Source organism: Megalopta genalis, chromosome 4 (assembly GCF_051020955.1).
Source record: "Megalopta genalis isolate 19385.01 chromosome 4, iyMegGena1_principal, whole genome shotgun sequence".
Taxonomy (NCBI): Eukaryota; Metazoa; Arthropoda; class Insecta; order Hymenoptera; family Halictidae; genus Megalopta; species Megalopta genalis.
The window spans coordinates 9,716,480-9,733,368 of NC_135016.1; the positions used below are offsets into that span (position 1 = coordinate 9,716,480).

At 43.5% G+C, this 16,889-nt stretch overlaps 1 protein-coding gene and 1 long non-coding RNA gene across 2 annotated transcripts in view; one reads left to right on the forward strand and one right to left on the reverse strand.

Annotated features, from left to right (window-relative positions):
• Window positions 1-857: 857 nt before the first annotated feature.
• LOC117224612 (uncharacterized) overlaps window positions 858-16,889 on the reverse strand; it is a 171,157-nt gene continuing 155,125 nt past the window's right edge. The window contains exon 2 of the long non-coding RNA XR_004491275.2: window positions 858-1,056. This is a non-coding gene — a long non-coding RNA (uncharacterized LOC117224612). The remainder of the gene's footprint in view (window positions 1,057-16,889) is intronic.
• LOC143259396 (uncharacterized) overlaps window positions 4,029-16,889 on the forward strand; it is a 97,939-nt gene continuing 85,078 nt past the window's right edge. Inside the window, exon 1 of the mRNA XM_076521275.1 lies at window positions 4,029-4,362. The gene's annotated coding sequence lies outside the window, so the exon portion shown is untranslated. The remainder of the gene's footprint in view (window positions 4,363-16,889) is intronic.

Genomic DNA, 16,889 nt, shown 5'->3' on the forward strand with positions numbered 1-16,889 from the left:
GCAGCTGGAAGGTATATAACAGTGCGTACGCGTCGGCCTGACGTAGACGTATGTCGTGCTGTCGTTGGTGGGGTCCCGGCATCATTAATTTATCCATCGCCGGGGTTGCTCGAGGGCAAACGGTTCGTGACATTCAGACTCATCCGACAGCGGGGAAGGAAAGCTCAAGGGTCACGGCTCGAGGAAAAAAAACGGAAGGCATGGCCCCCTCTCTCTTCCTCTCTCTCTCTTCCTCTCTTTCTGGCAGCGTCTTGAACCGGTCTCGTTCCTTGTTTTAAACACGGGCCAAGGGACGGGCTCGTTCCTCGTCATTCTTTTCCTTGTATCTCCGTCCGTCCGTCCGTTCGTCGTCTCGTTTTTATTTCGTTCCGGTACGGGAGCCAAAAGAAATTTCAGAGAGAGGAGCCAGTATCGTTTAAAAAGATGACGCGGCTGTTACGAGACACCGAGTGCTCCACTGACCCTCTTGACCCCCTTTCCCTCCGCTAGCACCAGTTCCGCGAGACTTTCACGGAAGGTGTTCCGGTGACAGATCTCTCGGAAGCTTCTGAAACCAGCCCTCGTCGTTTCCGGCGGCTCATTTTCTGAAATATACTTTGCCGGAGCGCGCCCTCTTCCTCCTACGCTCCTTCGCCCGATGCCCCGCCTTAGAACGATTGCTAATCATGCCGCAGATATCCACGCCGCACTTCACGATAATTGTCTACGGCTGCTGAAATCATATTCGCGCGCACCAGGTAAGTGTCCCTTTTCTAATTTTTACGACTGCGCCGCGGATCTTTATGCCGATTCTCACGTTTTCGTTCTCTGGAAGTTGGAGGGTTCCTTGTGACGTGGGCATTAATTTAATGCATTAATAGCTTTTTCTGGGCTATTTTGGTTTTCTTTTTATACAGAAACTATGCAATTTCTTGCATCGGTGTTTTTATATCTATTTGCTACTCTTTTGGCAACATTTACAAATTTTTACGCCGAGAAATAGTCGAAGTTGGTGGTAGTACGGAGCTTGGAGCATCATAATGATGCGTTTATGGTTTCCGTGATTCCATGATTCGTCTGAAACAACGAAACAAGAAAGATATATATTAATAGAGATGCATTTGGCTATAAATAACTTCGTCAATTTCTCGAATGCTACAATATTCTTCAATACAAATATTTTCGAAAGCATATATTTTCAACAGATGAAATTGAAAAGGATCACGTTTTGGAGGTTCTAGACTCGAATACCTCCTAAAGTTAGTATCGTTTTAGAACAAATTTGAAGCCTGAATTTGGAACAAATTTGTCAGCCAGTGATCAATTAATATCGTTGATTTTTTAATAGAAAAGATCTTTAATATTCTAATATTAATATATATTTAATATATATTCTAATATTCTAATATTCTCTTCAGAGTAAAATATTTATAGCATTCTTGCGGTTGTGATTAAATTATTATTATAATGGATAATTGAATCCTTTATTACAGTGAAATTTGCAAGAATTAAACATTTACAATGTCGTTCCCGATATTAATTAATTCCTTAATTATGAATGAGATGCAATCGAGCACCTGAGAAAAGCGAAATATCACGTCGATCTTGCTGTTAATTAACCAAAAACTGTAAAATTTATCGAATCCACCTGGAATAGACTCATTTCAAAGCTTAAAGTCCCTACTTTTACATCCTGCAATTATTTTTCCTATCGGATTTTTTTGCAAGTCGTGGCAGATAAAACACTGCGAACATGTCTTTTCCCAAAAAGTGCATAAAATTCGAGTGCATGTAAAATCTACAAAAATTTTTTGCCGTGTCAAAATCTAACACAGGTTTTAAGATTGAAGTCTCTTCTTTCCAACGACACCTCAAAACTTGATCTACGATTTTCTTCAGCTGTTTTATTCAAGTTTGAACGCTAGGTGTACTGTCACCATTTGCTGTGCTAAAAGATGCATCTCGAGAATTTTACATCACGGAGTATGTTCCCCATTTCTGTGCTGTAAAACAGCCATAAAAAATCCTAGATCAAGTTTGTAGGAGACATTGTAATGGGGAGGCTTCAATCTTTAAATCGACGGTACTTTCAGTCAGAGACAAAATTTTTTAATGTATTTACAGTCGATTCAATGTAGAATTATCCATACAATTAGTGTCTTCAGTTTCGTTCCTGGCATATCATGCAAACAAATCTTATCAAAAATTGAACTACTACCCACGAAACAAGGGGTTTCAAGCTTTCAAACGAGTCCAAGCTGTTTGTCATATGACTCGTCCTTACGAAATGACGATACTTTTCGTCGCCACTCTGTTTACACCCCTAAAAAGGCTTCTCGTGCCAGAAAAAAATTCCCAAAAATCGTTTACTTAAATCGTATGCTTAATATATGAATTAATTGTAAACTTTTTATCATTACTCTTTCTAAGTTGTTCTCTTAAGTTCTAGTTTATTCAAATAATTCGGCAACAAATACGTGCAGTACCGTGTCCAATCACTAGGATTAAAAGTCCAATAACTGGGATATACATATATATATCCGTCCAATCACTGGGCCAACGAAAGGGTCTCACATTTTTTCCAATTAAAGGGTATCGCTCTATACAAAGGATTCTTTTGAGATGCATTTTGAAAACTAGACGATCTACCATCCCAGATAAACCCATCCACATAGATATATAACTGGTATTAGTCTGATAACTGTTACGAAAAAATATAACGAAAAATTCTTTCTTCAACCCTTTGTTGTCACGCTTCCTACACGATACACGTATGTCCTACAAGGACATACCTATTCCAATTTTTTAACAACTGTCACTATAAAACTAGCAATACTATCGAGACCCAAAAATTTGAGAATAGAACTTGAACATTCTAAAACATCGTTTCCTTTATTAGATCACGATATTTAGCATCCAAGTGCAGCAAATTCTCTCCAATTGTTCCTCAGCTCGTAAATAAAACTGGACAATTTAGGAAGTGGAGATACGATTATTCGAACCTCGCGGCTCGTTTTTATACTTTCATACTTTTTATACTTTACAAGCTTAGGGACAATCGGAGAGAATTTACTGAACATCGAATTGCAGTAATTTCTCCCTAATTCGCGCTCAGATCGCGCGCAAAAATGGACGATTTGGGAAGAGGAGATACGATTATTCGAGCCTCGCGGCTCGCTTTTATACTTTCATATTTTTTATACTTTATGTTTTTATACTTTTCAAGCTTAGGGACAATCGGAGAGAATTTACTGAACATCGAATTGCAGTAATTTCTCCCTAATTCGTGCTCAGATTGCGCACAAAAATGGACAATTTGGCAAGTGGAGATACAATTATTCAAGCCTCGCGGCTCGCTTTTATAATTACCGATTCTCAACAACTATAAAAACGAGCCGCAAGGCTCGAATAATCGTATCTCCTCTTCCCAAATCGTCCATTTTTGCGCGCGATCTGAGCGCAAATTACGAAGAAATTACCGTAATTGTTAACTTCCTACTTTACGCATCAATGTCGCACTTTCAAAAAGAAAAACATGGGATGTTTCGAGCTACTGTGGCAGCGATGGATTAATCATCCAATCAGCGGGCAGTATACCTTACCGGGAAAGCTTTCGGAACGCCAACAATCGAGCAACGATCGCGGATGGAAGAAGCGGGCGCGGCGCGGTTCGCCGGATTCGTTGGTTCGAAGCAGTTCAATTTTCGCGCACGAGGTGTCGAAGCACACTCAAAGAACGCATCGGCTGGTCTTTTGAACGCTTATTCCGGAACGCTTGCGTTATCCTGTAAGGCGGGCAGCGCGGCGTGGCGGCGGGTCGTCTGCTGGTAGGAAGGGGTTGCGAGGTTCGCGGTACGGCGCAGAGGGTCAAAACGAAGGGTGTGGAGTGAGAGAGCCGGCGCAGGGGTAGGGGGTACCGGGAGAACAAGGGGTGAAAGTGGGAGTGCGAGGAGCGTGGGGTGGCGGCGAGTAGAGAAGGGGAGGCGCGGTGCGAGCGCAACACGATGCTATAAGGGCGGGTACGCAGCGGAGTCTCCGCAGTGAGCGTCGCGACGCCTTCGGAGACGTATCGGGTGGAACGGCCGGTCGTCGATCGCCGGTAACACGAGGCGATTCGGTTCGATTCACACGAGTCCTCGCCGCCACCGCCGCCGTCGCCGCCGCCGCTTGTGCTTCTGTGCTTTGTGCTTGATTTGGTTCTGGTTACCTGGGAAAAGAATCCGCCGCGAGGACCAAGAAGACTCGCGAGCGAGATCGTCGAGCGAGAGGAAAGGAGGAGCTGTTATCGAATTCCGTTCTACCCGGCGGAACAGCGTTCTCAAAGGGCAACCGAGGTCTCTCGGGCCGAAGAAGGATGTTCCTCGAGTGTCATCGTACTTACCGGTACGTACAGCTTTAATATTCGAAGGCTTGCCGCCGCCGCCGCCGCGCCAACGGATTTATTCACGGGGACAGCGGGTTCAAAATATCCGGCGAATCATATCCGAGGGAATTTCGGTCCTCTGTTTTAGGAGACCCGGGATTCGATTATCGCTGTTATTCTATCGGCTACATGCGCTGCTGAACGCGATTATAGCCCGACATATCGGATATCTCCGGTAATGTCTCCGGTAATTTTCTGCGGGCTTGTTCCCGTGTGTCGCGTCTCTGGCTCACGTTTGCGGGACGGCGGATGAATGATTCACGGGATGTAGGTTGGTCGTTCGCTTGGCTCGGGCCGTTTCTAAAAAATGAATGGGACCGTGGTAGTAGGATCGCTCCGTCGAGAAACCGGATAAAGTGATCGCCGCGAGTAGAACGCGACGTCCTATGGCCAGACCACGCCGGCTGACTCGGATAAATCGGATCGGAGAGGGTTTTATTTGCTCTGTTTCGCGACTAACGGTGAAACGATAAAACGGAATCGAAAGATCGGCCGTGCCGGTTCGCCTCGATTCTCTCCCCGGGAAAAGGCAGGGCCGTCACGTCATTCCGCCCGGCGCGATAACAATGACTCGACGTTTGCTAAGGACCGAGAAGTAATTTCGCCTCGAAGAAAAATGGTGCAGCCCGGCTCACGGCTCGGCCCGACCCGGCACGGCCCGGCCCGGCCCGTCCGTCATGATTCGCCGGAGCCGAAGAGACGGAGAACAAGAGGCCGACGCACGGGAAATTGAAACGATCCCCGATAGAGCTCGATCGTCGAATGATCAGCAATATCTCATACGGGCCGAACGTGACGCGGCGTTGCGATCTTTTTGCCGGTGACGCCGCCGAAAATTATTCGCAGTCACGTGCCGATATTAGCCCGAACGCGAAACGATCTCTGCGTGTGCTCCGTGGAAAATCGACAGATGTATTGTATGCCATGTGGACGAGATTGACGGGGAACGCGTCAGATGGTTCGCGATGGTCAGCCGGAACTTTTGGTTTTACCATTAATGAAGTCACGGGAACGCGGTGTTGCAGTCGGTAGTTTCGAAACACGGTTCCGATGTAACACGTTGCGGAAATTGCGACAGTTATTTTAGAAGACGATGGTTCTGTGACAAGATTATTTTCCGGCACAGCTCATATTCGAAGCAGAAATGTTTCCGTTGCGTCGCGGTTTTTTCGTTGAGACAAGCAAGACGTTCGTGTCTTGTACGTACACACAGTAACGGTTAGCTTGTTCTCATTGAAAATTAATTCAGTAGACGGTAGTACCAAGTTTACAAATTTAGAGTGACATTCGCACGTATTTTAATTCGTATTAATTAGAATAATAAACATATTCGTATTAATTGTACCGTTTAGTTTTGCAAAAACGTTCGATGTTCGTCTTCGTTGCATAAAATCATGAAAAACATGTTAAATATATCTTTTAGGACGAATAAACAATTTTTTTACAGCTGATCGCTACGAAACAGTATTTGTGCGAGTGAATTTGCAAAGTACAACGTTCGAAAATATGGGTAGAATTTGTTTACATCCGCTTTCATATGGTCTGTTTATGTTTTGATTGTATCGTTTGTGCTACTGTTTCACGAAAGGGATACAATCGAACGGTGTTTCATAATTGGTACGTTCGCCTTACAACACGGAACGAATTTATCGTGTTGCAGGAACGCCGACTGTGTTTACATGATAACTTTCAGCGTTGAATTCAGAGTATCGCAGCGTCAGCTGGGTCAAAATAACTTATTGAACTTTTCGTTGCGCGGGTAGTAGAGTTATCAATTGCGCTTTTGCGGGGAAGCGTTAATTAATATTCATTTATTGATCCATTGTGTCCGTTTCGCCGTCAGATATCATATGTCCGTTTATAATTGCCGAAACCATAATCGTGGTTTTGTAGGAATTTGTGAAATACATTCTGCTATTCCTCTGTATAACGCGATGAAAGCGATGCTGGAACGACTGGTGTCTGATATTACGGATATCTGGAACTCTTCGCAGAATCGTAATATATTCTGCAGGAACACACACAGAGAGCGCGCGTTGAAAACGTACGTTGCGCAGAATCCATGTTTGTGAACACTATTAAAATAGATTTCCGCGCGTGTAGTTATTAGAGAAAGTATAAATGATGGAATAAACTAGAATTGGAAGCGCGCGTTGCGCGCGAGGATCATTTTTAATGGCCAGTGAAATGCAAATTCGATATCGGTGGAAAAATGTTGCGTTCGTCAGAATGTGCGGCGTTCGGTGTGCGGAAGATCAGAGAAACATGCTGGACACGGCAAAAAAAACGACCATAGTTAGTGAATCGTAAACGAATTCTGTTTCAAAACGATAACGCTGGACCGCGCACGGCGACGCTACTTTAGAAAATATTAAAAGTTACGATTAGGAACTTGTATCGCATCCACTTACGACAAAATAGGATAGTCGCAATTTAAAATAGCAAACGCATTGGGAGAATTTAAAAATATCAATGCATTCATTTTCAATCCATTAGTTTTATTGACGAAAGAAAGAACTTGTTGTATTTTGTTTATACTTCTCGCAATCGACGAAAACAATGTTCGTCTTGCATAAAAATCCGCGATTTAATAACAATTGTTTCACCTTAAAAACAAGTTGGAAAATCTAGGACAATTTAAAGAAATATTTACAACGATGAAATACGCAGGAGGTAATTTTCCGCGTGTAATTAGTTACTGTGCAATTTTTAAGAAGTCGCTAATGTATTCGAATGCCTCTTGAAGCAACGGCTTTGAAAAAACTGGGAGTGTGTACGGCAATTAGTCCGCCTCCTTTGTAGATTTCCTCTCTTGTTGTGAGTAATTATTTCAAACGTCTATTTACACCTTTTTCCTCTAGCAAAAAATATTTTAATGAATGTAATTGTTGGGCCTGGGACAAAAAGATACGTTTTTATCCAAAACGTCGAAAAAGGCTTTTCTGCTTGAATTTGTTCAATAATTCTCACTTAACAATGTCCAGCGAGCTTCGCGAAAAAAGAACTGTTCGTTACATTTTGATCGAGAACTGTTTGTCGCAGCGAGTACTTTTCCACGAATTTTTTGCTTAAAAATATCTGCTTTGATTCCGTCTCTCTCGATGACCTGGATTCTGGGGATAAATGTCAAGATTTAAATTATTTTTAACCAGCTGTACTGCAAATTACGTTTCTTCGGTGCACGTTCGTCGAAACAACGTTTCGTTGCCGGCATCGCGTTTGCCGGTTTGTATACGCCCATTTCTGGAACAGAACGCCACAATGTTTTTCGCGCGAGTACTGCGGCCGATCACGGGGCCGCAGAACAATGGGAAATGTATAACAATAAATACATGTCGAGGTGGTATGTGTAATTATTAACCGGTTTTTACGCATTCGAGCAGGAATCGAAAATCCCGAATCGCCGTTATATTAAATATATAAACGTGCTTTGCTGCCCGGCGCACGGACGAAACTAATTGTTACTAACCACGATGTATTCTCAAAATAATTCTGTAACGATCGTTGTTCCAAATCCGGCGTGCATAGAAATTCAATGAAATGTCACGCAACAGTAAAATGTAACTAATATCGCAGAAAATATTAGAATTAGGTTCGGTAATACTTCGAGCGCAGACCAGCGATGCGTCGCTTTATTAAATTGCCCAATGGAAACAAATTAGCCGCAAGGCTGGTACAAAATTTTTCATGCTTCGCTTGCTTGGGGAATTAACTTCGAAAATTTATTGGGCTGCTCCGCTAAATGGGTTGGCCAGGCTATGCCTGTTCATTGCGCACCGTTTCCACTCATGTAAGTCGAAATGCATGAATATTCAAAGGAGATTACCTGAGAAACAAAGAATGATATGAATATATATTGTCCCGCGAACTTCCAACCCGTTTGTTTGCAAAGAAACGCCGTCCTGCCAACAATAAGGCGACTCGTGCATCGTAACTGCACTGCGGATTTTATGCGCTCGACCCTACAATTCTCTGCTACATAATTACCAAGAATCGCTGGAGGTACTTTCGTCGAAAATGATTAAATCATAGTTGGCCATTACACGAATTGTTTCGAATGAATATTTATCTAACGTAATTAACCGAACGAATACTTTTCAGTCGAATATTTTATTCTTGTATCAATTATTCATTGTTCGTTATAAATTATCCTATCTATTTGAGCGAATAAGGAATTATTTTATGTATTTACTCGAATAAAGAATTATTCTATATATTTATTCGAATAATGAATTATTCTATGTATTTATTCGAATAAAAGAATTATTCTATATATTTATTCTAATAAAGGATTATTCTATGTATTTATTCGAACAGAAGAATAAATTGTCGAGTAATTTATTCGGATAAATTTTTATTCGATTGCATATTTATTCGATAGTGTCGAATAAAATTCTATTCGCTAATCTTTATTTCTCATCCGTCATCCGAATAAAAATTTTCCCAATTCCCGATGAAATATATAACTGAAATCTTGTTAAAAATCGCCACTTTAAATACAAGAACGTCAATTATTTGCTGTATTGTTTTGTCGAGAAATGCCAGCCGGCGAGATTTTTTCACGTGAAGCACGAGTTCGCCTAGAAGTTCGCGCAGCCTAATCACAAACAGGCAATGTTAGACGACTCCGCGAAGAAATTAGTTAACTTAATCCCCCAATTATTTCGAGCAGAACGCAATCCGGAAGAACGGAATCCTCTTAAACGTTAATGGAAGACATTGTTCTAAAGATTCGCGCGAAGGACCGGAGACAAATCATAATCAGATTGCCGAGAAAGTACACGGCACGCTAACAAGGTCCCATAGTTAGGTAAAAAATACGGTTAACGGAGGGTTCGGTAACTTTCCCTTTAGCACGTTTTCTCCTTGATGTTCCCCCCTGTTTCTCCCCCTTTTCTCCTCCGCCGCTCCCACGGACCGGAAGTCTCGCTTTTTTCCCCGTAGGCTCAGCGAAAACGTTTCTTGTCCGTCAAACGTCGACGGGGGCCGGCCGTCGATTACGGTTTTCAATCGCTGATTGCCGATTCAGGATTACTCGGTGTTAATGGCGGCTCGTCGAACCTGGCCATTACGCGATCCATTCGTACACGTAACCGCGAAAACTCGCGGCAACTTTTCGCCCGCGAATCAGAAATCAGCTACCATCCACGGTGTGTGCATCCTCGATCGTTTTCTAGTGGCGACGTGATCAGTCGCCGGACACCCGACGGCCGCATGAATTTATTTCTCGTGCACGTGCACGTGCACGGAATCGTGACGCCCCTCCCAAAAATCCGAGCGATTTCTCCGCTAATGGCAAAACCGAAACGCACGCAGCCCCCGCGAAATAACGTCGCCGAAATTTTCGACACGTTTCACGGTCGTTGCAGTTCTTTCTCTACGGAACTGTGCTCCGGACACAATTATTTCAAAGTGCACACAGCCTTTTCCACGTTCTGTGTCGGACTATTTTCTACGATTTTTGCCGGCAGAGATTTATGCAACTCTAATAACGCCCGAATGGGAATAATAATTTTATCCATTTATTTTATAGATTGGACAGATTGAAACAGATTAAAATAGATTGGACAGATCAAACCATCGTGTTTAGAGCTGTGCTCTAGACACAATTATTTCGAAATACGTACTGCATTTTATACAATCTTCGGTGCATTATTTTCTCCCAAAAATGTCTCGCAATCCGAAAGTGGCGAGTTCCTCAGGTCGTTTGAAGCAGCTTCTTCCTTTACAAAAAATTTCTCCGAGGCACCGTTAACGAGATATTAACGAAAAACAGTGACCAATGAGAGGCGAGCTCAGGTGACGCGAGGCGACCGAGCCAATGAGCGCAACTGGGCTTCGCGCGCTGGTTGGCTGGGCCGCCTCGCGTCAGCCGTGCTCGATTTTTATAGGTCACGGTTTTTCGTCAATAACTCGGTAACGGTGCCTCGGAGAAAATTTTTGTAAAGGAAGAAACTGCTTCAAATGATCTGAGGAACCCGCCAAAGAATTTCAAAGGTAGAGGAAAAAGAGTAATAGTTATTCGATTAGCAATAGATTGGACAAGCAGTATAAAATCTTTTTCTTCCAGACTGTGCTGCAAGCACAATTATTTCGGAAATGCATGCTGCATTTTATTTGTTCTCTTGTTGTATTATTTTCAAAGATTTTTATCAGGACATATCAATCAATTGGATAAGTAGTATCAAATCTTTAAATTATTTTATTATTATTTTTTATAATTCTTGTCAGGAAATCAGGAAATGTCTGAACAAGAATAAGTTACTTTAATTCACAAGTAGCATAAGCTGTAAGCTTTGTGGACGTACAAATTTTCTAACACACTGAATCTACTAGCTATCGTAGATCGTTTCAAGTAATAATCGGCAGCGCCCCCTCTTTACAGTCACGTTCTTCCTCCTAATAATCATATCCCCGCTTCCATCAAGTCGCAGCGATGGTTAGCGCAGGTACAAGGCTTACATCGGGTCTCATCGATGGTGGAAAGCTGTCAATGAAACGATCGCAGAATCCCATTCTCTCTATAATCACAACCATAGCCTGCTATCCCCTTTTCTCCATAATCACAATTGCAGAACAGCCACCTCTATAATCACAACCGCAGAATGCTGGCCCCTTGCTTCTAATAGCGTCTACGTTTCTCTATAATCACGTCCCTGTTCTCGATCGAAGTGCCTGTAGCATGGCACTTCGTGCTAACAGTGTCCAGTTATCTAATTTTAAATTCATAGAAAAGACGAGACTCTTTTAAAAAAAAGGCTGGCAAATAATTTTTCTGTTCGGAACTGCGCCTCAGTTTTCTTGTAAATATTATCGAAAATAAAACAGATCAAAATAAACTAAAATGAAATTAAATTGAATTAATGTATGATCTCGTGTAAAAACGTCACAGTGCACAAATAGCTCATAAATATTGTATTGGTATTGTACAGTGAACTGTCAGTAACTTTAAATTATTCGCAGAAGTTATGTATATAATTAAATTCAATCAATGCGCGATCTACTGAAGTGAAGTCGTCATAGCATGGCGAACAATGTATTATAGTATAAACTACTGGCAAGTCTTCAAATTATTCGCACATGCAGTAAATTCTCCCTGATTTTCCTTAACAGACCCATTTCAGTCACTGTCACTCAACAACTAGCAATCCCGTCGAGACCTAAAAATATCAGAATGTAATTTGAACATTTTAAAACATCGTTTCCTTTAATTAGATCACGACATATCGCTTCCAAGTACGGTAAATTCTCTCGAATTCTTCCTCAGCTCGTAAACAAAAATGGACCATTTCGAAAGTGGAGACACGATTATTCGAGCCTGCATTTGATTACACATTACCTGTGTAATCAAACTGAAGCAATGCACGATCTTCTGAACCAAATTAGCGACAGTTTACAAACAGCTCGCGGATCTATGAACACATTGAATTTGACACACATACATACACACTGAATAATCAGTGTACAGAGAACTACCGGTCTTCAAATTATTCGCACGAATCGCCGGCGCAGTTAAGTTGAATCAATGCGCTAAGTGAAACCCTCATAGTTCAGAAACGGCTCGCGAATCTGCGAGCACACGAAGTCCGACGCAAGTGTGAAACGGTGTACAGTAAATTGCCAGACAGCGTCATTCGCACGCATTAATCGAACAGACGCGACGGAGTCCGACCGGCGAAACTTGAACGAAAATAATTACAGACGAGATTAGGATTAATCCGTGTTTCCGAAGAGACTTTCGGTGTAAGCGCGTGATCGTTCCGCGATTTCCCGGTGGCGTGCGCGCGATTCACGTTCCGGGAACCGTTGCCGCGCGCTCTCAATATTCCATTATTCAATTATTATTCAGTTCCAGCAGGAAGCCAATTAGTCAAGTTAGACGCCGCAGACTCGGAACGTATTTGACGAGCACCGGCAAAGTTTGAGAACGATCCGAAGGTCCGTGACCCCTTCCTCGAACGCCTCGCTGTTTTCCGATCTGCTCGCCACCACCTTTTGACCCCCGCCGTTCCCCGCCGATCCCGGCGAGCCCTGGCTCACCGTTCCGGCGTATAACTTTTACACGCTCGCCGAATACCCCGCATTTCTGGCCGGGGATGTTAGCTATTCGACGCGCACCTTCCATCGGGCACGTGTAATTTTCTAATTGAAATCTAATGCGCGCGGAGCGTCCGCGGTTCCTTTATGTTTGACGTGGCACGAGTCCGGTTCGAGCCGGCGCGGCCGCGTAACGAGAAACTTTCGATCGGAAATCAATTCTTTCTGTAGCACCGCCGCGGCGAGTCGGAACGGCGCTTTCGGCATTAATTTTTAGATACCAGAGGAACGAGGAATGCGTGAGAGCATCCAGCCACGGTTGCCCCATCCTCTTTTGCGGTGGTCTTTTAACGCGTATGGGTTTCCTTTTTCGACCGCGTGGTTAATGTGTATTTGATGTTTCGAGGTAATTAAGGCTGTGGCATTCCGATTGTTGTTATTCTCCGCGCCGCGAAACGGTGCACCGCGCACTGCGTGTTTTAATTACGTGTTTCTGAAGGGGAAACCCGAAATGCTGAGAGACTGTCTCGATGCGGGAGCAGCGATAGGCTCGGAAATAAATTTTTATTATAAAACGGTTCGCGAGATAATAGGGCTCGTGGCTATTAGACCGCGAATTTCCCGCATTTTTAACGAAAATCAGCGATCTAAAGCGGAAGAAAGGAGCATCGATGCGTTATATTCGCGAATGATCTTCGTGTTGCACAACATCGTACATCCATAAACAATAGATAACATTTCCAGACATTTTTCGATCACTTCTTCCTGTCCGTAACGCACCAAACGGCGCACCAACTTTCCCTCCAAATAAAATTGTTCGCGTATACAGTCGATTCTCTGCAATTGTTGCTCAACGTGTGAACAGAAATGGACAATTTTGCAGAAGGAGACAAGATCGTTCGAGCCTCGCGGCTCGTTTTTACAGTCGCCGATTGTCAACGATTATAAAAACGAGCCGCGAGACTCGAATAATCGTGTCTTCCCAAATTGTTCATTTCTGTTTGCACGTTCAGCGACGATTGGAGAGGATCCACTGTACTGTCAACAATATTCACGCTTCACAAACTTTGTTCGGAACCTTAACAAGGCTCCGACACAATGTAGAACAAGATAAAAATCCCGTAGGATGTTTCGGCGTTCGGCGCGAGTCGAAAAAACCACGGTGTCGATGGTTGACTGCTCGGCTGCGCTTTCTCTTGGCAAAAAGGCAGGCATTTTTGTTCACCACGGCAGAGAAGAATCGGCGAAAATACAGGGTCATCGCGATCGAGGAAAGAAACGGCCGAAGACGTCGGTGACTGGAGCAAAAAGGTGCAGCGAATCTCAACGAGCGGCGGCGAGAGAAGCGGAAGTGGATTTATACATTGAGATCAGGCGGGTGAAAAAGGGGTCGAGACAGCGAATCAGGGACAAAGGGAGACGGCGGAGGATTATTCGAAGAGTGTGAGAAATCATGTTCAACACGTGTTCCTCTTATCGCGTTCATTTCGAAACGCCGGGCTGGGGTTCGCCGGGTCTCGGGCCGCTTTCGACGCGGCGCGTAATAAAGACGAAAAGCGTGGATACTATGCCCGCGAGTTTCGCGTCTGAGGGTAACTCGTTAATATGAATCTCGAGGTACGCTCTTTCCTTTCTCATTTCCTCTCTCCTTTCTAAGGCCTTGAATTGCTCCCGGTGTTTCGGGGCCCTTCACCGTTAAATAGTAAAAATGCGTTTCTATAGTTAAAACGTTCCCATTCGCTCGCCCGCCCTTTCATCGTAATTATCCGCCGGAAATTAGGGAGCGCGCGCGGATAAAAAGCCACGGGCCCGCGCGCAACCGTCGGCCGCGCGGGTTGATTTCTTTTTTCCTTTTTTTTTTTTCGTGACGGGTAAACAGTGCTAATTGCAGTATTCGGTATTGTGCGGACTGTGTCAATGACGTGGGGGCCGAGGTAAACTGGAAAAATGTGCCGCTGAGAATTGCCAGCCGGAAATGGCCGGAACCGAGCTACCCGTTAAAACACTGTTTAGAAAGAAGACGCGGCCGGCCAGTGTCTCTAATTTCATTGAAGCCCCTCTCTATGGGGCTCTAAATTAATTACTTTTTTGCGAACTCGAGCGCGCCGCTCTAAGAAGATCGCGCACCCCGAACACCCGACGAGACGTATTCACTTCCCACTGAAATTCTCCGACTCCGTGAGCGAACGCTGCGGCGCGTTATTTTTTCCCCCGGATCTGTTAAAAGAAACGTTCGTTAAAAAAAAAAGAAAAAAAATGCGCAAGCCAATCTCTTCTGTTTCCGGCAAAAATATCATTGATATTTTTCGCGATATTTCCAGCGCGAGGTTTTGAAAAGTTTTTCGGAAAATACCTCGCACGCTGAGAATTTATTTTACCATCGTCGAAAAATGATTTTCAGCTGCAACACGTAAGCCCAGCTCTCGCTGCAGCGGCCACTGCATTTTTGGTTATGCGCCGGGCACTACTTTTTCCAACGAATTAGGATTTGTTATAAATATTCGACGATTTCAGACCTGTCCGTGCTCGCAACGAGTTCTGAAATTGCATCGATCGCTATTTGTTTAACCACGGAACGACCGCCGAGGTGCCCGGCGAACCCCGCGGAATTTTCGGTTCGTCTGCGAACGCGTAAATGATTATTTAAAGATCGTGGTAATATATTACGAGATCCATCATTTATAACACAGTGCATATAATATTCTTTCTGTCGTTCCGAGTGACAGCAGAATTCAAAATAAGCGAGTGAATTAAATAGTTTCACCGTTTTAAAAGGGTGCGCGAGTACCACCAGTCCCGTGTCGCTATGCGTTACACACGTTCCAACGAATTCGACCCGCTGTTAATAAATTTAGCGGAAAATGGCGTGTTCGAAAATAAGAGGATTAACAGATCGGGCGTCGAAAATCCTCTGGCGAAGGAGAAGCAAGCACGCGTCGCGAAAACTGCAATATCTCGGTTATCATATCTCGCATAAAATAGATCGCGACATTTTTCAATGTTGCAGTAAACGGGAGCGGGTCGCGTGCAGTAGAGAAAAGTATTACCGTCGCGGATGGATCGTTTTCAGCGGGGGGGAGGTGGCGTCGTCAATCGAAACAACGCGGCCAGTCAGCGTCGTCGTTCCAAATCGCGAGCTCTTTAACGAGCGTTGTCTCGACACCATCGATTGCCTTCCTCTTATTTCTATTTGCCCGCGACCGAACGGTGCCAGGTATTTTTGCGACCCGAAAGAGAGAGCGAGAGAGAGAGAGAGACAAAGAGAGAAAGAGAGATCGTTCATTCCTGATTCGGCCATCGTCGCCGGCGGCGGGATATATTGAATAAAAATAAACGGTTGCCGGATGTGCTTTCCCGACTCTCCGCGTCCCGCTCGGTCTGCGCGTAACGTTCGCACACGTACCGACTATCCAAAAAACGCCACGCGTCGATCCTCTTGATCGACATTTTTTAAATATTTTTTTTTCGCTCCGTTGCCTCTGGCGTTCTTGTATTTTTCGTTTGGAATTTAATCAATTACGGAATGCTTTTCGAGCAGGCGCGGCGGATATACGATACACGTTTCATAGGTGTAATAAAAACCTCGTAAATAACGCGACGAATTTTATCGGCACGCCTGTTACGAATTCGGGTTTACCGTTTAAAGAGCGCGTCCCCCGCGTTTGCTGTTCCGCGAGCCCGATCTCGATGCCGGATATTCGTTTCAATTCTTCGGGAGCGCGGCTGGGATTAGCCGACAGTTTCGAGAGTAGCCTGGAACCAGCCTGCGTCGATGGTTCAAGGTAATCTTCGGGATAATCTTGATTCGATGTCTGTTTATAATTAGGTTCCGTCAATCTGTTTCCTACAGGATAAAATAGTTCGTTTTTACACACCGACGATTATACTGCGATTTGTTGTATGCAGTTAAATTCTTCCTATTTTTTCTTCAGCTTCTAAACAGAAATGGACAATTTGGTAAGAGGAGATACGATTATTCGATTCATTTTTATAGTTGTCGATCGTCAACAATTATAAAAATGAGATGCAATGTTCGAATAATCGTATCTCCTCTTCTTAAATTGTCTATTTTTGTTTAGAAGTTGAAGGAAAATTAAGGAGAATTTACTGTATAGAGTAAGTAGTCGAATAAAAGACAGAATAGCGAAGCTATATGAGAATTTTAATAATATTCTTACATTGCTTATACTTTATCAGCACTATATACTTTCATCAGAAAATTTTCAGCTTTTTTCAATAATAATAATTTATTTAGGGACTAAAATCAATTAGCTAAAAATACATAAAAGTAGTATTCAAAGTAATCATAGTGTTGGAAGATGTTTATATGACAATATTTAAATAATCCAAAATTCATTCTGCCAGAAATTGCATTATGTGCAATCAAAAAATCTATTAGAATACTGATTCACATTACACATTCTGCATAGAGATCAATGGTCTATTGGTA